At 42.7% G+C, this 15,605-nt stretch overlaps 38 non-coding genes across 38 annotated transcripts; all 38 read left to right on the forward strand.

The window, feature by feature from the left end:
- The first annotated feature begins 64 nt into the window (after window positions 1–64).
- On the forward strand, window positions 65–180 carry LOC120296490. Its single transcript, XR_005553444.1, has one exon. It is a non-coding gene; the product is annotated as a 5S ribosomal RNA (ribosomal RNA).
- A 292-nt stretch (window positions 181–472) lies between these two features.
- On the forward strand, window positions 473–589 carry LOC120296436. The gene has a single exon (XR_005553390.1). It is a non-coding gene; the product is annotated as a 5S ribosomal RNA (ribosomal RNA).
- Window positions 590–885: 296 nt separating this feature from the next.
- Window positions 886–1,002, forward strand: LOC120296427. The gene has a single exon (XR_005553381.1). It is a non-coding gene; the product is annotated as a 5S ribosomal RNA (ribosomal RNA).
- A 290-nt stretch (window positions 1,003–1,292) lies between these two features.
- On the forward strand, window positions 1,293–1,409 carry LOC120296437. Its single transcript, XR_005553391.1, has one exon. It is a non-coding gene; the product is annotated as a 5S ribosomal RNA (ribosomal RNA).
- A 288-nt stretch (window positions 1,410–1,697) lies between these two features.
- Window positions 1,698–1,814, forward strand: LOC120296438. Its single transcript, XR_005553392.1, has one exon. It is a non-coding gene; the product is annotated as a 5S ribosomal RNA (ribosomal RNA).
- A 295-nt stretch (window positions 1,815–2,109) lies between these two features.
- On the forward strand, window positions 2,110–2,228 carry LOC120296486. The gene has a single exon (XR_005553440.1). It is a non-coding gene; the product is annotated as a 5S ribosomal RNA (ribosomal RNA).
- Window positions 2,229–2,519: 291 nt separating this feature from the next.
- LOC120296497 lies at window positions 2,520–2,638 on the forward strand. Its single transcript, XR_005553451.1, has one exon. It is a non-coding gene; the product is annotated as a 5S ribosomal RNA (ribosomal RNA).
- A 294-nt stretch (window positions 2,639–2,932) lies between these two features.
- Window positions 2,933–3,048, forward strand: LOC120296491. Its single transcript, XR_005553445.1, has one exon. It is a non-coding gene; the product is annotated as a 5S ribosomal RNA (ribosomal RNA).
- A 294-nt stretch (window positions 3,049–3,342) lies between these two features.
- On the forward strand, window positions 3,343–3,459 carry LOC120296439. The gene has a single exon (XR_005553393.1). It is a non-coding gene; the product is annotated as a 5S ribosomal RNA (ribosomal RNA).
- A 293-nt stretch (window positions 3,460–3,752) lies between these two features.
- Window positions 3,753–3,869, forward strand: LOC120296440. Its single transcript, XR_005553394.1, has one exon. It is a non-coding gene; the product is annotated as a 5S ribosomal RNA (ribosomal RNA).
- A 291-nt stretch (window positions 3,870–4,160) lies between these two features.
- LOC120296441 lies at window positions 4,161–4,277 on the forward strand. Its single transcript, XR_005553395.1, has one exon. It is a non-coding gene; the product is annotated as a 5S ribosomal RNA (ribosomal RNA).
- A 291-nt stretch (window positions 4,278–4,568) lies between these two features.
- LOC120296562 lies at window positions 4,569–4,684 on the forward strand. Its single transcript, XR_005553510.1, has one exon. It is a non-coding gene; the product is annotated as a 5S ribosomal RNA (ribosomal RNA).
- A 289-nt stretch (window positions 4,685–4,973) lies between these two features.
- LOC120296428 lies at window positions 4,974–5,090 on the forward strand. Its single transcript, XR_005553382.1, has one exon. It is a non-coding gene; the product is annotated as a 5S ribosomal RNA (ribosomal RNA).
- Window positions 5,091–5,382: 292 nt separating this feature from the next.
- On the forward strand, window positions 5,383–5,499 carry LOC120296443. Its single transcript, XR_005553397.1, has one exon. It is a non-coding gene; the product is annotated as a 5S ribosomal RNA (ribosomal RNA).
- A 291-nt stretch (window positions 5,500–5,790) lies between these two features.
- On the forward strand, window positions 5,791–5,906 carry LOC120296426. The gene has a single exon (XR_005553380.1). It is a non-coding gene; the product is annotated as a 5S ribosomal RNA (ribosomal RNA).
- Window positions 5,907–6,199: 293 nt separating this feature from the next.
- Window positions 6,200–6,316, forward strand: LOC120296444. Its single transcript, XR_005553398.1, has one exon. It is a non-coding gene; the product is annotated as a 5S ribosomal RNA (ribosomal RNA).
- A 293-nt stretch (window positions 6,317–6,609) lies between these two features.
- On the forward strand, window positions 6,610–6,728 carry LOC120296425. Its single transcript, XR_005553379.1, has one exon. It is a non-coding gene; the product is annotated as a 5S ribosomal RNA (ribosomal RNA).
- A 291-nt stretch (window positions 6,729–7,019) lies between these two features.
- On the forward strand, window positions 7,020–7,138 carry LOC120296509. The gene has a single exon (XR_005553462.1). It is a non-coding gene; the product is annotated as a 5S ribosomal RNA (ribosomal RNA).
- A 293-nt stretch (window positions 7,139–7,431) lies between these two features.
- Window positions 7,432–7,546, forward strand: LOC120296477. The gene has a single exon (XR_005553431.1). It is a non-coding gene; the product is annotated as a 5S ribosomal RNA (ribosomal RNA).
- Window positions 7,547–7,840: 294 nt separating this feature from the next.
- LOC120296564 lies at window positions 7,841–7,956 on the forward strand. The gene has a single exon (XR_005553512.1). It is a non-coding gene; the product is annotated as a 5S ribosomal RNA (ribosomal RNA).
- A 290-nt stretch (window positions 7,957–8,246) lies between these two features.
- LOC120296492 lies at window positions 8,247–8,362 on the forward strand. The gene has a single exon (XR_005553446.1). It is a non-coding gene; the product is annotated as a 5S ribosomal RNA (ribosomal RNA).
- Window positions 8,363–8,656: 294 nt separating this feature from the next.
- Window positions 8,657–8,771, forward strand: LOC120296478. The gene has a single exon (XR_005553432.1). It is a non-coding gene; the product is annotated as a 5S ribosomal RNA (ribosomal RNA).
- A 292-nt stretch (window positions 8,772–9,063) lies between these two features.
- Window positions 9,064–9,179, forward strand: LOC120296565. The gene has a single exon (XR_005553513.1). It is a non-coding gene; the product is annotated as a 5S ribosomal RNA (ribosomal RNA).
- A 294-nt stretch (window positions 9,180–9,473) lies between these two features.
- LOC120296566 lies at window positions 9,474–9,589 on the forward strand. The gene has a single exon (XR_005553514.1). It is a non-coding gene; the product is annotated as a 5S ribosomal RNA (ribosomal RNA).
- Window positions 9,590–9,880: 291 nt separating this feature from the next.
- On the forward strand, window positions 9,881–9,996 carry LOC120296493. Its single transcript, XR_005553447.1, has one exon. It is a non-coding gene; the product is annotated as a 5S ribosomal RNA (ribosomal RNA).
- Window positions 9,997–10,287: 291 nt separating this feature from the next.
- LOC120296550 lies at window positions 10,288–10,406 on the forward strand. The gene has a single exon (XR_005553498.1). It is a non-coding gene; the product is annotated as a 5S ribosomal RNA (ribosomal RNA).
- A 292-nt stretch (window positions 10,407–10,698) lies between these two features.
- On the forward strand, window positions 10,699–10,814 carry LOC120296567. The gene has a single exon (XR_005553515.1). It is a non-coding gene; the product is annotated as a 5S ribosomal RNA (ribosomal RNA).
- Window positions 10,815–11,105: 291 nt separating this feature from the next.
- LOC120296445 lies at window positions 11,106–11,222 on the forward strand. The gene has a single exon (XR_005553399.1). It is a non-coding gene; the product is annotated as a 5S ribosomal RNA (ribosomal RNA).
- A 291-nt stretch (window positions 11,223–11,513) lies between these two features.
- Window positions 11,514–11,630, forward strand: LOC120296446. The gene has a single exon (XR_005553400.1). It is a non-coding gene; the product is annotated as a 5S ribosomal RNA (ribosomal RNA).
- Window positions 11,631–11,924: 294 nt separating this feature from the next.
- Window positions 11,925–12,043, forward strand: LOC120296537. Its single transcript, XR_005553486.1, has one exon. It is a non-coding gene; the product is annotated as a 5S ribosomal RNA (ribosomal RNA).
- A 292-nt stretch (window positions 12,044–12,335) lies between these two features.
- On the forward strand, window positions 12,336–12,451 carry LOC120296494. Its single transcript, XR_005553448.1, has one exon. It is a non-coding gene; the product is annotated as a 5S ribosomal RNA (ribosomal RNA).
- A 295-nt stretch (window positions 12,452–12,746) lies between these two features.
- On the forward strand, window positions 12,747–12,862 carry LOC120296569. Its single transcript, XR_005553516.1, has one exon. It is a non-coding gene; the product is annotated as a 5S ribosomal RNA (ribosomal RNA).
- A 291-nt stretch (window positions 12,863–13,153) lies between these two features.
- LOC120296495 lies at window positions 13,154–13,269 on the forward strand. Its single transcript, XR_005553449.1, has one exon. It is a non-coding gene; the product is annotated as a 5S ribosomal RNA (ribosomal RNA).
- A 294-nt stretch (window positions 13,270–13,563) lies between these two features.
- LOC120296447 lies at window positions 13,564–13,680 on the forward strand. Its single transcript, XR_005553401.1, has one exon. It is a non-coding gene; the product is annotated as a 5S ribosomal RNA (ribosomal RNA).
- A 293-nt stretch (window positions 13,681–13,973) lies between these two features.
- Window positions 13,974–14,089, forward strand: LOC120296496. The gene has a single exon (XR_005553450.1). It is a non-coding gene; the product is annotated as a 5S ribosomal RNA (ribosomal RNA).
- A 292-nt stretch (window positions 14,090–14,381) lies between these two features.
- LOC120296570 lies at window positions 14,382–14,497 on the forward strand. The gene has a single exon (XR_005553517.1). It is a non-coding gene; the product is annotated as a 5S ribosomal RNA (ribosomal RNA).
- A 293-nt stretch (window positions 14,498–14,790) lies between these two features.
- LOC120296448 lies at window positions 14,791–14,907 on the forward strand. Its single transcript, XR_005553402.1, has one exon. It is a non-coding gene; the product is annotated as a 5S ribosomal RNA (ribosomal RNA).
- A 295-nt stretch (window positions 14,908–15,202) lies between these two features.
- Window positions 15,203–15,319, forward strand: LOC120296449. The gene has a single exon (XR_005553403.1). It is a non-coding gene; the product is annotated as a 5S ribosomal RNA (ribosomal RNA).
- The last annotated feature ends 286 nt before the right edge of the window (window positions 15,320–15,605 follow it).

Below are 15,605 nucleotides of genomic sequence, written 5' to 3' on the forward strand. Positions count from 1 at the left end.
GACATTTCTTAAGACGAAATGAAATGGCTTTTGCTTCAAATAAGTTTGCAATGCGTAACATGACGGGTGCGATCATACCAGCACTAATGCACCGGATCCCATCGTAACTCCGGTTAAGCGTGCTTGGGCGAGAGTAGTACTAGGATGGGTGACCTCCGGGAAGTCCTCGTGTTGCACCCCTTTTTCGTTTTTATTTTTATTTTGACGATTTGCCGGGTCGAGATTTCGATCGATTTTAGATTTATTTCTGTTTTTTATTTTTATTTTGACGATTTCCGGGTCGAGATTTCGATCGAGGGAAACGGTTTTTAAAAGTTCTCCGTATATTTTCCGTTGTTTCTAAGTTAATATATCGTTAATTTATCCGGCGATTGCGCAACGGCTCCTCGAAAGCCGGAAGTAGAACTCGCGGACATTTCTTAAGACGAGAAATGGCTTTTGCTTCAAATAAGTTTGCAATGCGTAACATGACGGGTGCGATCATACCAGCACTAATGCACCGGATCCCATCGTAACTCCGGTTAAGCGTGCTTGGGCGAGAGTAGTACTAGGATGGGTGACCTCCCGGGAAGTCCTCGTGTTGCACCCCTCTTTTTCGTTTTTATTTTTATTTTGACGATTTGCCGGGTCGAGATTTCGATCGATTTTAGATTTATTTCTGTTTTTTATTTTTATTTTGACGATTTCCCGGGTCGAGATTTCGATCGAGGGAAACGGTTTTTAAAAGTTCTCCGTATATTTTCCGTTGTTTCTAAGTTAATATATCGTTAATTTATCCGGCGATTGCGCAACGGCTCCTCGAAAGCCGGAAGTAGAACTCGCCGGACATTTCTTAAGACGAGAAATGGCTTTTGCTTCAAATAAGTTTGCAATGCGTAACATGACGGGTGCGATCATACCAGCACTAATGCACCGGATCCCATCGTAACTCCGGTTAAGCGTGCTTGGGCGAGAGTAGTACTAGGATGGGTGACCTCCTGGGAAGTCCTCGTGTTGCACCCCTTTTTCGTTTTTATTTTTATTTTGACGATTTGCCGGGTCGAGATTTCGATCGATTTTAGATTTATTTCTGTTTTTTATTTTTATTTTGACGATTTCCGGGTCGAGATTTCGATCGAGGGAAACGGTTTTTAAAAGTTCTCCGTATATTTTCCGTTGTTTCTAAGTTAATATATCGTTAATTTATCCGGCGATTGCGCAACGGCTCCTCGAAAGCCGGAAGTAGAACTCGCGGACATTTCTTAAGACGAAATGGCTTTTGCTTCAAATAAGTTTGCAATGCGTAACATGACGGGTGCGATCATACCAGCACTAATGCACCGGATCCCATCGTAACTCCGGTTAAGCGTGCTTGGGCGAGAGTAGTACTAGGATGGGTGACCTCCCGGGAAGTCCTCGTGTTGCACCCCTCTTTTCGTTTTTATTTTTATTTTGACGATTTGCCGGGTCGAGATTTCGATCGATTTTAGATTTATTTCTGTTTTTTATTTTTATTTTGACGATTTCCCGGTCGAGATTTCGATCGAGGGAAACGGTTTTTAAAAGTTCTCCGTATATTTTCCGTTGTTTCTAAGTTAATATATCGTTAATTTATCCGGCGATTGCGCAACGGCTCGAAAGCCGGAAGTAGAACTCGCGGACATTTCTTAAGACGAAATGGCTTTTGCTTCAAATAAGTTTGCAATGCGTAACATGACGGGTGCGATCATACCAGCACTAATGCACCGGATCCCATCGTAACTCCGGTTAAGCGTGCTTGGGCGAGAGTAGTACTAGGATGGGTGACCTCCCGGGAAGTCCTCGTGTTGCACCCCTCTTTTTCGTTTTTATTTTTATTTTGACGATTTGCCGGGTCGAGATTTCGATCGATTTTAGATTTATTTCTGTTTTTTATTTTTATTTTGACGATTTCCCGGGTCGAGATTTCGATCGAGGGAAACGGTTTTTAAAAGTTCTCCGTATATTTTCCGTTGTTTCTAAGTTAATATATCGTTAATTTATCCGGCGATTGCGCAACGGCTCCTCGAAAGCCGGAAGTAGAACTCGCGGACATTTCTTAAGACGAGAAATGGCTTTTGCTTCAAATAAGTTTGCAATGCGTAACATGACGGGTGCGATCATACCAGCACTAATGCACCGGATCCCATCAGAACTCCGAAGTTAAGCGTGCTTGGGCGAGAGTAGTACTAGGATGGGTGACCTCCCGGGAAGTCCTCGTGTTGCACCCCTCTTTTTCGTTTTTATTTTTATTTTGACGATTTGCCGGGTCGAGATTTCGATCGATTTTAGATTTATTTCGTTTTTTATTCTTATTTTGACGATTTCCCGGGTCGAGATTTCGATCGAGGGAAACGGTTTTTAAAAGTTCTCCGTATATTTTCCGTTGTTTCTAAGTTAATATATCGTTAATTTATCCGGCGATTGCGCAACGGCTCGAAAGCCGGAAGTAGAACTCGCGGACATTTCTTAAGACGAGAAATGGCTTTTGCTTCAAATAAGTTTGCAATGCGTAACATGACGGGTGCGATCATACCAGCACTAATGCACCGGATCCCATCAGAACTCCGAAGTTAAGCGTGCTTGGGCGAGAGTAGTACTAGGATGGGTGACCTCCCGGGAAGTCCTCGTGTTGCACCCCTCTTTTTCGTTTTTATTTTTATTTTGACGATTTGCCGGGTCGAGATTTCGATCGATTTTAGATTTATTTCTGTTTTTTATTTTTATTTTGACGATTTCCGGGTCGAGATTTCGATCGAGGGAAACGGTTTTTAAAAGTTCTCCGTATATTTTCCGTTGTTTCTAAGTTAATATATCGTTAATTTATCCGGCGATTGCGCAACGGCTCCTCGAAAGCCGGAAGTAGAACTCGCGGACATTTCTTAAGACGAGAAATGGCTTTTGCTTCAAATAAGTTTGCAATGCGTAACATGACGGGTGCGATCATACCAGCACTAATGCACCGGATCCCATCGTAACTCCGGTTAAGCGTGCTTGGGCGAGAGTAGTACTAGGATGGGTGACCTCCGGGAAGTCCTCGTGTTGCACCCCTTTTTTTCGTTTTTATTTTTATTTTGACGATTTGCCGGGTCGAGATTTCAATCGATTTTAGATTTATTTCGTTTTTTATTTTTATTTTGACGATTTGCCGGGTCGAGATTTCGATCGAGGGAAACGGTTTTTAAAAGTTCTCCGTATATTTTCCGTTGTTTCTAAGTTAATATATCGTTAATTTATCCGGCGATTGCGCAACGGCTCCTCGAAAGCCGGAAGTAGAACTCGCGGACATTTCTTAAGACGAGAAATGGCTTTTGCTTCAAATAAGTTTGCAATGCGTAACATGACGGGTGCGATCATACCAGCACTAATGCACCGGATCCCATCGTAACTCCGGTTAAGCGTGCTTGGGCGAGAGTAGTACTAGGATGGGTGACCTCCCGGGAAGTCCTCGTGTTGCACCCCTTTTTCGTTTTTATTTTTATTTTGACGATTTGCCGGGTCGAGATTTCGATCGATTTTAGATTTATTTCTGTTTTTTATTTTTATTTTGACGATTTCCCGGGTCGAGATTTCGATCGAGGGAAACGGTTTTTAAAAGTTCTCCGTATATTTTCCGTTGTTTCTAAGTTAATATATCGTTAATTTATCCGGCGATTGCGCAACGGCTCCTCGAAAGCCGGAAGTAGAACTCGCGGACATTTCTTAAGACGAGAAATGGCTTTTGCTTCAAATAAGTTTGCAATGCGTAACATGACGGGTGCGATCATACCAGCACTAATGCACCGGATCCCATCGTAACTCCGGTTAAGCGTGCTTGGGCGAGAGTAGTACTAGGATGGGTGACCTCCCGGGAAGTCCTCGTGTTGCACCCCTTTTTTCGTTTTTATTTTTATTTTGACGATTTGCCGGGTCGAGATTTCGATCGATTTTAGATTTATTTCTGTTTTTTATTTTTATTTTGACGATTTCCCGGGTCGAGATTTCGATCGAGGGAAACGGTTTTTAAAAGTTCTCCGTATATTTTCCGTTGTTTCTAAGTTAATATATCGTTAATTTATCCGGCGATTGCGCAACGGCTCGAAAGCCGGAAGTAGAACTCGCGGACATTTCTTAAGACGAGAAATGGCTTTTGCTTCAAATAAGTTTGCAATGCGTAACATGACGGGTGCGATCATACCAGCACTAATGCACCGGATCCCATCGTAACTCCGGTTAAGCGTGCTTGGGCGAGAGTAGTACTAGGATGGGTGACCTCCCGGGAAGTCCTCGTGTTGCACCCCTCTTTTTCGTTTTTATTTTTATTTTGACGATTTGCCGGGTCGAGATTTCGATCGATTTTAGATTTATTTCTGTTTTTTATTTTTATTTTGACGATTTCCGGGTCGAGATTTCGATCGAGGGAAACGGTTTTTAAAAGTTCTCCGTATATTTTCCGTTGTTTCTAAGTTAATATATCGTTAATTTATCCGGCGATTGCGCAACGGCTCGAAAGCCGGAAGTAGAACTCGCGGACATTTCTTAAGACGAGAAATGGCTTTTGCTTCAAATAAGTTTGCAATGCGTAACATGACGGGTGCGATCATACCAGCACTAATGCACCGGATCCCATCGAACTCCGGTTAAGCGTGCTTGGGCGAGAGTAGTACTAGGATGGGTGACCTCCCGGGAAGTCCTCGTGTTGCACCCCTTTTTCGTTTTTATTTTTATTTTGACGATTTGCCGGGTCGAGATTTCGATCGATTTTAGATTTATTTCTGTTTTTTATTTTTATTTTGACGATTTCCGGGTCGAGATTTCGATCGAGGGAAACGGTTTTTAAAAGTTCTCCGTATATTTTCCGTTGTTTCTAAGTTAATATATCGTTAATTTATCCGGCGATTGCGCAACGGCTCGAAAGCCGGAAGTAGAACTCGCGGACATTTCTTAAGACGAGAAATGGCTTTTGCTTCAAATAAGTTTGCAATGCGTAACATGACGGGTGCGATCATACCAGCACTAATGCACCGGATCCCATCGTAACTCCGGTTAAGCGTGCTTGGGCGAGAGTAGTACTAGGATGGGTGACCTCCTGGGAAGTCCTCGTGTTGCACCCCTCTTTATCGTTTTTATTTTTATTTTGACGATTTGCCGGGTCGAGATTTCGTTCGATTTTTGATTTATTTCGTTTTTTTTTTATTTTGACGATTTCCCGGGTCGAGATTTCGATCGAGGGAAACGGTTTTTAAAAGTTCTCCGTATATTTTCCGTTGTTTCTAAGTTAATATATCGTTAATTTATCCGGCGATTGCGCAACGGCTCCTCGAAAGCCGGAAGTAGAACTCGCGGACATTTCTTAAGACGAGAAATGGCTTTTGCTTCAAATAAGTTTGCAATGCGTAACATGACGGGTGCGATCATACCAGCACTAATGCACCGGATCCCATCGTAACTCCGGTTAAGCGTGCTTGGGCGAGAGTAGTACTAGGATGGGTGACCTCCCGGGAAGTCCTCGTGTTGCACCCCTCTTTTCGTTTTTATTTTTATTTTGACGATTTGCCGGGTCGAGATTTCGATCGATTTTAGATTTATTTCTGTTTTTTATTTTTATTTTGACGATTTCCCGAGTCGAGATTTCGATCGAGGGAAACGGTTTTTAAAAGTTCTCCGTATATTTTCCGTTGTTTCTAAGTTAATATATCGTTAATTTATCCGGCGATTGCGCAACGGCTCGAAAGCCGGAAGTAGAACTCGCGGACATTTCTTAAGACGAGAAATGGCTTTTGCTTCAAATAAGTTTGCAATGCGTAACATGACGGGTGCGATCATACCAGCACTAATGCACCGGATCCCATCGAACTCCGGTTAAGCGTGCTTGGGCGAGAGTAGTACTAGGATGGGTGACCTCCCGGGAAGTCCTCGTGTTGCACCCTCTTTTTCGTTTTTATTTTTATTTTGACGATTTGCCGGGTCGAGATTTCGATCGATTTTAGATTTATTTCTGTTTTTTATTTTTATTTTGACGATTTCCCGGTCGAGATTTCGATCGAGGGAAACGGTTTTTAAAAGTTCTCCGTATATTTTCCGTTGTTTCTAAGTTAATATATCGTTAATTTATCCGGCGATTGCGCAACGGCTCCTCGAAAGCCGGAAGTAGAACTCGCGGACATTTCTTAAGACGAGAAATGGCTTTTGCTTCAAATAAGTTTGCAATGCGTAACATGACGGGTGCGATCATACCAGCACTAATGCACCGGATCCCATCGTAACTCCGGTTAAGCGTGCTTGGGCGAGAGTAGTACTAGGATGGGTGACCTCCCGGGAAGTCCTCGTGTTGCACCCCTTTTTCGTTTTTATTTTTATTTTGACGATTTGCCGGGTCGAGATTTCGATCGATTTTAGATTTATTTCTGTTTTTTATTTTTATTTTGACGATTTCCCGGGTCGAGATTTCGATCGAGGGAAACGGTTTTTAAAAGTTCTCCGTATATTTTCCGTTGTTTCTAAGTTAATATATCGTTAATTTATCCGGCGATTGCGCAACGGCTCCTCGAAAGCCGGAAGTAGAACTCGCGGACATTTCTTAAGACGAGAAATGGCTTTTGCTTCAAATAAGTTTGCAATGCGTAACATGACGGGTGCGATCATACCAGCACTAATGCACCGGATCCCATCAGAACTCCGAAGTTAAGCGTGCTTGGGCGAGAGTAGTACTAGGATGGGTGACCTCCTGGGAAGTCCTCGTGTTGCACCCCTCTTTTCGTTTTTATTTTTATTTTGACGATTTGCCGGGTCGAGATTTCGATCGATTTTAGATTTATTTCTGTTTTTTATTTTTATTTTGACGATTTCCCGGGTCGAGATTTCGATCGAGGGAAACGGTTTTTAAAAGTTCTCCGTATATTTTCCGTTGTTTCTAAGTTAATATATCGTTAATTTATCCGGCGATTGCGCAACGGCTCGAAAGCCGGAAGTAGAACTCGCGGACATTTCTTAAGACGAGAAATGGCTTTTGCTTCAAATAAGTTTGCAATGCGTAACATGACGGGTGCGATCATACCAGCACTAATGCACCGGATCCCATCAGAACTCCGAAGTTAAGCGTGCTTGGGCGAGAGTAGTACTAGGATGGGTGACCTCCCGGGAAGTCCTCGTGTTGCACCCCTCTTTTTCGTTTTTATTTTTATTTTGACGATTTGCCGGGTCGAGATTTCGATCGATTTTAGATTTATTTCTGTTTTTTTTTTATTTTGACGATTTCCCGGGTCGAGATTTCGATCGAGGGAAACGGTTTTTAAAAGTTCTCCGTATATTTTCCGTTGTTTCTAAGTTAATATATCGTTAATTTATCCGGCGATTGCGCAACGGCTCCTCGAAAGCCGGAAGTAGAACTCGCGGACATTTCTTAAGACGAGAAATGGCTTTTGCTTCAAATAAGTTTGCAATGCGTAACATGACGGGTGCGATCATACCAGCACTAATGCACCGGATCCCATCGAACTCCGGTTAAGCGTGCTTGGGCGAGAGTAGTACTAGGATGGGTGACCTCCGGGAAGTCCTCGTGTTGCACCCCTCTTTTTCGTTTTTATTTTTATTTTGACGATTTGCCGGGTCGAGATTTCGATCGATTTTAGATTTATTTCTGTTTTTTATTTTTATTTTGACGATTTCCCGAGTCGAGATTTCGATCGAGGGAAACGGTTTTTAAAAGTTCTCCGTATATTTTCCGTTGTTTCTAAGTTAATATATCGTTAATTTATCCGGCGATTGCGCAACGGCTCCTCGAAAGCCGGAAGTAGAACTCGCGGACATTTCTTAAGACGAAAATGGCTTTTGCTTCAAATAAGTTTGCAATGCGTAACATGACGGGTGCGATCATACCAGCACTAATGCACCGGATCCCATCGAACTCCGGTTAAGCGTGCTTGGGCGAGAGTAGTACTAGGATGGGTGACCTCCCGGGAAGTCCTCGTGTTGCACCCCTTTTTTCGTTTTTATTTTTATTTTGACGATTTGCCGGGTCGAGATTTCGATCGATTTTAGATTTATTTCTGTTTTTTATTTTATTTTGACGATTTCCCGGGTCGAGATTTCGATCGAGGGAAACGGTTTTTAAAAGTTCTCCGTATATTTTCCGTTGTTTCTAAGTTAATATATCGTTAATTTATCCGGCGATTGCGCAACGGCTCGAAAGCCGGAAGTAGAACTCGCGGACATTTCTTAAGACGAGAAATGGCTTTTGCTTCAAATAAGTTTGCAATGCGTAACATGACGGGTGCGATCATACCAGCACTAATGCACCGGATCCCATCGTAACTCCGGTTAAGCGTGCTTGGGCGAGAGTAGTACTAGGATGGGTGACCTCCGGGAAGTCCTCGTGTTGCACCCCTCTTTTTCGTTTTTATTTTTATTTTGACGATTTGCCGGGTCGAGATTTCGATCGATTTTAGATTTATTTCTGTTTTTTATTTTATTTTGACGATTTCCCGGGTCGAGATTTCGATCGAGGGAAACGGTTTTTAAAAGTTCTCCGTATATTTTCCGTTGTTTCTAAGTTAATATATCGTTAATTTATCCGGCGATTGCGCAACGGCTCCTCGAAAGCCGGAAGTAGAACTCGCGGACATTTCTTAAGACGAGAAATGGCTTTTGCTTCAAATAAGTTTGCAATGCGTAACATGACGGGTGCGATCATACCAGCACTAATGCACCGGATCCCATCGAACTCCGGTTAAGCGTGCTTGGGCGAGAGTAGTACTAGGATGGGTGACCTCCGGGAAGTCCTCGTGTTGCACCCCTCTTTTTCGTTTTTATTTTTATTTTGACGATTTGCCGGGTCGAGATTTCGATCGATTTTAGATTTATTTCTGTTTTTTATTTTTATTTTGACGATTTCCCGGGTCGAGATTTCGATCGAGGGAAACGGTTTTTAAAAGTTCTCCGTATATTTTCCGTTGTTTCTAAGTTAATATATCGTTAATTTATCCGGCGATTGCGCAACGGCTCGAAAGCCGGAAGTAGAACTCGCGGACATTTCTTAAGACGAGAAATGGCTTTTGCTTCAAATAAGTTTGCAATGCGTAACATGACGGGTGCGATCATACCAGCACTAATGCACCGGATCCCATCGAACTCCGGTTAAGCGTGCTTGGGCGAGAGTAGTACTAGGATGGGTGACCTCCCGGGAAGTCCTCGTGTTGCACCCCTTTTTTCGTTTTTATTTTTATTTTGACGATTTGCCGGGTCGAGATTTCGATCGATTTTAGATTTATTTCTGTTTTTTATTTTTATTTTGACGATTTCCCGAGTCGAGATTTCGATCGAGGGAAACGGTTTTTAAAAGTTCTCCGTATATTTTCCGTTGTTTCTAAGTTAATATATCGTTAATTTATCCGGCGATTGCGCAACGGCTCCTCGAAAGCCGGAAGTAGAACTCGCGGACATTTCTTAAGACGAGAAATGGCTTTTGCTTCAAATAAGTTTGCAATGCGTAACATGACGGGTGCGATCATACCAGCACTAATGCACCGGATCCCATCGAACTCCGGTTAAGCGTGCTTGGGCGAGAGTAGTACTAGGATGGGTGACCTCCCGGGAAGTCCTCGTGTTGCACCCCTCTTTTCGTTTTTATTTTTATTTTGACGATTTGCCGGGTCGAGATTTCGATCGATTTTAGATTTATTTCTGTTTTTTATTTTTATTTTGACGATTTCCCGAGTCGAGATTTCGATCGAGGGAAACGGTTTTTAAAAGTTCTCCGTATATTTTCCGTTGTTTCTAAGTTAATATATCGTTAATTTATCCGGCGATTGCGCAACGGCTCGAAAGCCGGAAGTAGAACTCGCGGACATTTCTTAAGACGAGAAATGGCTTTTGCTTCAAATAAGTTTGCAATGCGTAACATGACGGGTGCGATCATACCAGCACTAATGCACCGGATCCCATCGTAACTCCGGTTAAGCGTGCTTGGGCGAGAGTAGTACTAGGATGGGTGACCTCCGGGAAGTCCTCGTGTTGCACCCCTCTTTTTCGTTTTTATTTTTATTTTGACGATTTGCCGGGTCGAGATTTCGATCGATTTTAGATTTATTTCTGTTTTTTATTTTATTTTGACGATTTCCCGGGTCGAGATTTCGATCGAGGGAAACGGTTTTTAAAAGTTCTCCGTATATTTTCCGTTGTTTCTAAGTTAATATATCGTTAATTTATCCGGCGATTGCGCAACGGCTCGAAAGCCGGAAGTAGAACTCGCGGACATTTCTTAAGACGAGAAATGGCTTTTGCTTCAAATAAGTTTGCAATGCGTAACATGACGGGTGCGATCATACCAGCACTAATGCACCGGATCCCATCATAACTCCGAAGTTAAGCGTGCTTGGGCGAGAGTAGTACTAGGATGGGTGACCTCCTGGGAAGTCCTCGTGTTGCACCCCTCTTTTTCGTTTTTATTTTTATTTTGACGATTTGCCGGGTCGAGATTTCGATCGATTTTAGATTTATTTCTGTTTTTTATTTTTATTTTGACGATTTCCCGGGTCGAGATTTCGATCGAGGGAAACGGTTTTTAAAAGTTCTCCGTATATTTTCCGTTGTTTCTAAGTTAATATATCGTTAATTTATCCGGCGATTGCGCAACGGCTCGAAAGCCGGAAGTAGAACTCGCGGACATTTCTTAAGACGAGAAATGGCTTTTGCTTCAAATAAGTTTGCAATGCGTAACATGACGGGTGCGATCATACCAGCACTAATGCACCGGATCCCATCGAACTCCGGTTAAGCGTGCTTGGGCGAGAGTAGTACTAGGATGGGTGACCTCCCGGGAAGTCCTCGTGTTGCACCCCTCTTTTTCGTTTTTATTTTTATTTTGACGATTTGCCGGGTCGAGATTTCGATCGATTTTAGATTTATTTCTGTTTTTTATTTTTATTTTGACGATTTCCCGGTCGAGATTTCGATCGAGGGAAACGGTTTTTAAAAGTTCTCCGTATATTTTCCGTTGTTTCTAAGTTAATATATCGTTAATTTATCCGGCGATTGCGCAACGGCTCGAAAGCCGGAAGTAGAACTCGCGGACATTTCTTAAGACGAGAAATGGCTTTTGCTTCAAATAAGTTTGCAATGCGTAACATGACGGGTGCGATCATACCAGCACTAATGCACCGGATCCCATCGTAACTCCGGTTAAGCGTGCTTGGGCGAGAGTAGTACTAGGATGGGTGACCTCCCGGGAAGTCCTCGTGTTGCACCCCTCTTTTTCGTTTTTATTTTTATTTTGACGATTTGCCGGGTCGAGATTTCGATCGATTTTAGATTTATTTCTGTTTTTTATTTTTATTTTGACGATTTCCCGGGTCGAGATTTCGATCGAGGGAAACGGTTTTTAAAAGTTCTCCGTATATTTTCCGTTGTTTCTAAGTTAATATATCGTTAATTTATCCGGCGATTGCGCAACGGCTCGAAAGCCGGAAGTAGAACTCGCGGACATTTCTTAAGACGAAAATGGCTTTTGCTTCAAATAAGTTTGCAATGCGTAACATGACGGGTGCGATCATACCAGCACTAATGCACCGGATCCCATCGTAACTCCGGTTAAGCGTGCTTGGGCGAGAGTAGTACTAGGATGGGTGACCTCCCGGGAAGTCCTCGTGTTGCACCCCTCTTTTTCGTTTTTATTTTTATTTTGACGATTTGCCGGGTCGAGATTTCGATCGATTTTAGATTTATTTCTGTTTTTTATTTTTATTTTGACGATTTCCCGGTCGAGATTTCGATCGAGGGAAACGGTTTTTAAAAGTTCTCCGTATATTTTCCGTTGTTTCTAAGTTAATATATCGTTAATTTATCCGGCGATTGCGCAACGGCTCCTCGAAAGCCGGAAGTAGAACTCGCGGACATTTCTTAAGACGAGAAATGGCTTTTGCTTCAAATAAGTTTGCAATGCGTAACATGACGGGTGCGATCATACCAGCACTAATGCACCGGATCCCATCAGAACTCCGAAGTTAAGCGTGCTTGGGCGAGAGTAGTACTAGGATGGGTGACCTCCTGGGAAGTCCTCGTGTTGCACCCCTTTTTTCGTTTTTATTTTTATTTTGACGATTTGCCGGGTCGAGATTTCGATCGATTTTAGATTTATTTCTGTTTTTTTTTTTATTTTGACGATTTCCCGGTCGAGATTTCGATCGAGGGAAACGGTTTTTAAAAGTTCTCCGTATATTTTCCGTTGTTTCTAAGTTAATATATCGTTAATTTATCCGGCGATTGCGCAACGGCTCCTCGAAAGCCGGAAGTAGAACTCGCGGACATTTCTTAAGACGAGAAATGGCTTTTGCTTCAAATAAGTTTGCAATGCGTAACATGACGGGTGCGATCATACCAGCACTAATGCACCGGATCCCATCGTAACTCCGGTTAAGCGTGCTTGGGCGAGAGTAGTACTAGGATGGGTGACCTCCGGGAAGTCCTCGTGTTGCACCCCTTTTTCGTTTTTATTTTTATTTTGACGATTTGCCGGGTCGAGATTTCGATCGATTTTAGATTTATTTCTGTTTTTTATTTTATTATTTTGACGATTTCCCGGGTCGAGATTTCGATCGAGGGAAACGGTTTTTAAAAGTTCTCCGTATATTTTCCGTTGTTTCTAAGTTAATATATCGTTAATTTATCCGGCGATTGCGCAACGGCTCCTCGAAAGCCGGAAGTAGAACTCGCGGACATTTCTTAAGACGAGAAATGGCTTTTGCTTCAAATAAGTTTGCAATGCGTAACATGACGGGTGCGATCATACCAGCACTAATGCACCGGATCCCATCGAACTCCGGTTAAGCGTGCTTGGGCGAGAGTAGTACTAGGATGGGTGACCTCCCGGGAAGTCCTCGTGTTGCACCCCTCTTTTCGTTTTTATTTTTATTTTGACGATTTGCCGGGTCGAGATTTCGATCGATTTTAGATTTATTTCTGTTTTTTATTTTTATTTTGACGATTTCCCGGGTCGAGATTTCGATCGAGGGAAACGGTTTTTAAAAGTTCTCCGTATATTTTCCGTTGTTTCTAAGTTAATATATCGTTAATTTATCCGGCGATTGCGCAACGGCTCGAAAGCCGGAAGTAGAACTCGCGGACATTTCTTAAGACGAGAAATGGCTTTTGCTTCAAATAAGTTTGCAATGCGTAACATGACGGGTGCGATCATACCAGCACTAATGCACCGGATCCCATCGTAACTCCGGTTAAGCGTGCTTGGGCGAGAGTAGTACTAGGATGGGTGACCTCCGGGAAGTCCTCGTGTTGCACCCCTTTTTTCGTTTTTATTTTTATTTTGACGATTTGCCGGGTCGAGATTTCGATCGATTTTAGATTTATTTCTGTTTTTTATTTTTATTTTGACGATTTCCCGGGTCGAGATTTCGATCGAGGGAAACGGTTTTTAAAAGTTCTCCGTATATTTTCCGTTGTTTCTAAGTTAATATATCGTTAATTTATCCGGCGATTGCGCAACGGCTCCTCGAAAGCCGGAAGTAGAACTCGCGGACATTTCTTAAGACGAGAAATGGCTTTTGCTTCAAATAAGTTTGCAATGCGTAACATGACGGGTGCGATCATACCAGCACTAATGCACCGGATCCCATCGTAACTCCGGTTAAGCGTGCTTGGGCGAGAGTAGTACTAGGATGGGTGACCTCCCGGGAAGTCCTCGTGTTGCACCCCTCTTTTCGTTTTTATTTTTATTTTGACGATTTGCCGGGTCGAGATTTCGATCGATTTTAGATTTATTTCTGTTTTTTATTTTTATTTTGACGATTTCCCGGTCGAGATTTCGATCGAGGGAAACGGTTTTTAAAAGTTCTCCGTATATTTTCCGTTGTTTCTAAGTTAATATATCGTTAATTTATCCGGCGATTGCGCAACGGCTCCTCGAAAGCCGGAAGTAGAACTCGCGGACATTTCTTAAGACGAGAAATGGCTTTTGCTTCAAATAAGTTTGCAATGCGTAACATGACGGGTGCGATCATACCAGCACTAATGCACCGGATCCCATCGTAACTCCGGTTAAGCGTGCTTGGGCGAGAGTAGTACTAGGATGGGTGACCTCCGGGAAGTCCTCGTGTTGCACCCCTCTTTTCGTTTTTATTTTTATTTTGACGATTTGCCGGGTCGAGATTTCGATCGATTTTAGATTTATTTCTGTTTTTTTTTTTATTTTGACGATTTCCGGGTCGAGATTTCGATCGAGGGAAACGGTTTTTAAAAGTTCTCCGTATATTTTCCGTTGTTTCTAAGTTAATATATCGTTAATTTATCCGGCGATTGCGCAACGGCTCCTCGAAAGCCGGAAGTAGAACTCGCGGACATTTCTTAAGACGAGAAATGGCTTTTGCTTCAAATAAGTTTGCAATGCGTAACATGACGGGTGCGATCATACCAGCACTAATGCACCGGATCCCATCGAACTCCGGTTAAGCGTGCTTGGGCGAGAGTAGTACTAGGATGGGTGACCTCCCGGGAAGTCCTCGTGTTGCACCCCTTTTTCGTTTTTATTTTTATTTTGACGATTTGCCGGGTCGAGATTTCGATCGATTTTAGATTTATTTCTGTTTTTTATTCTTATTTTGACGATTTCCCGAGTCGAGATTTCGATCGAGGGAAACGGTTTTTAAAAGTTCTCCGTATATTTTCCGTTGTTTCTAAGTTAATATATCGTTAATTTATCCGGCGATTGCGCAACGGCTCCTCGAAAGCCGGAAGTAGAACTCGCGGACATTTCTTAAGACGAGAAATGGCTTTTGCTTCAAATAAGTTTGCAATGCGTAACATGACGGGTGCGATCATACCAGCACTAATGCACCGGATCCCATCGTAACTCCGGTTAAGCGTGCTTGGGCGAGAGTAGTACTAGGATGGGTGACCTCCCGGGAAGTCCTCGTGTTGCACCCCTCTTTTTCGTTTTTATTTTTATTTTGACGATTTGCCGGGTCGAGATTTCGATCGATTTTAGATTTATTTCTGTTTTTTATTTTTATTTTGACGATTTCCCGGGTCGAGATTTCGATCGAGGGAAACGGTTTTTAAAAGTTCTCCGTATATTTTCCGTTGTTTCTAAGTTAATATATCGTTAATTTATCCGGCGATTGCGCAACGGCTCCTCGAAAGCCGGAAGTAGAACTCGCGGACATTTCTTAAGACGAGAAATGGCTTTTGCTTCAAATAAGTTTGCAATGCGTAACATGACGGGTGCGATCATACCAGCACTAATGCACCGGATCCCATCGTAACTCCGGTTAAGCGTGCTTGGGCGAGAGTAGTACTAGGATGGGTGACCTCCCGGGAAGTCCTCGTGTTGCACCCCTTTTTTCGTTTTTATTTTTATTTTGACGATTTGCCGGGTCGAGATTTCGATCGATTTTAGATTTATTTCTGTTTTTTTTTTTATTTTGACGATTTCCCGGGTCGAGATTTCGATCGAGGGAAACGGTTTTTAAAAGTTCTCCGTATATTTTCCGTTGTTTCTAAGTTAATATATCGTTAATTTATCCGGCGATTGCGCAACGGCTCGAAAGCCGGAAGTAGAACTCGCGGACATTTCTTAAGACGAGAAATGGCTTTTGCTTCAAATAAGTTTGCAATGCGTAACA

This window comes from Eucalyptus grandis, chromosome 7, assembly GCF_016545825.1.
Source record: "Eucalyptus grandis isolate ANBG69807.140 chromosome 7, ASM1654582v1, whole genome shotgun sequence".
NCBI classification, from domain to species: domain Eukaryota; kingdom Viridiplantae; phylum Streptophyta; class Magnoliopsida; order Myrtales; family Myrtaceae; genus Eucalyptus; species Eucalyptus grandis.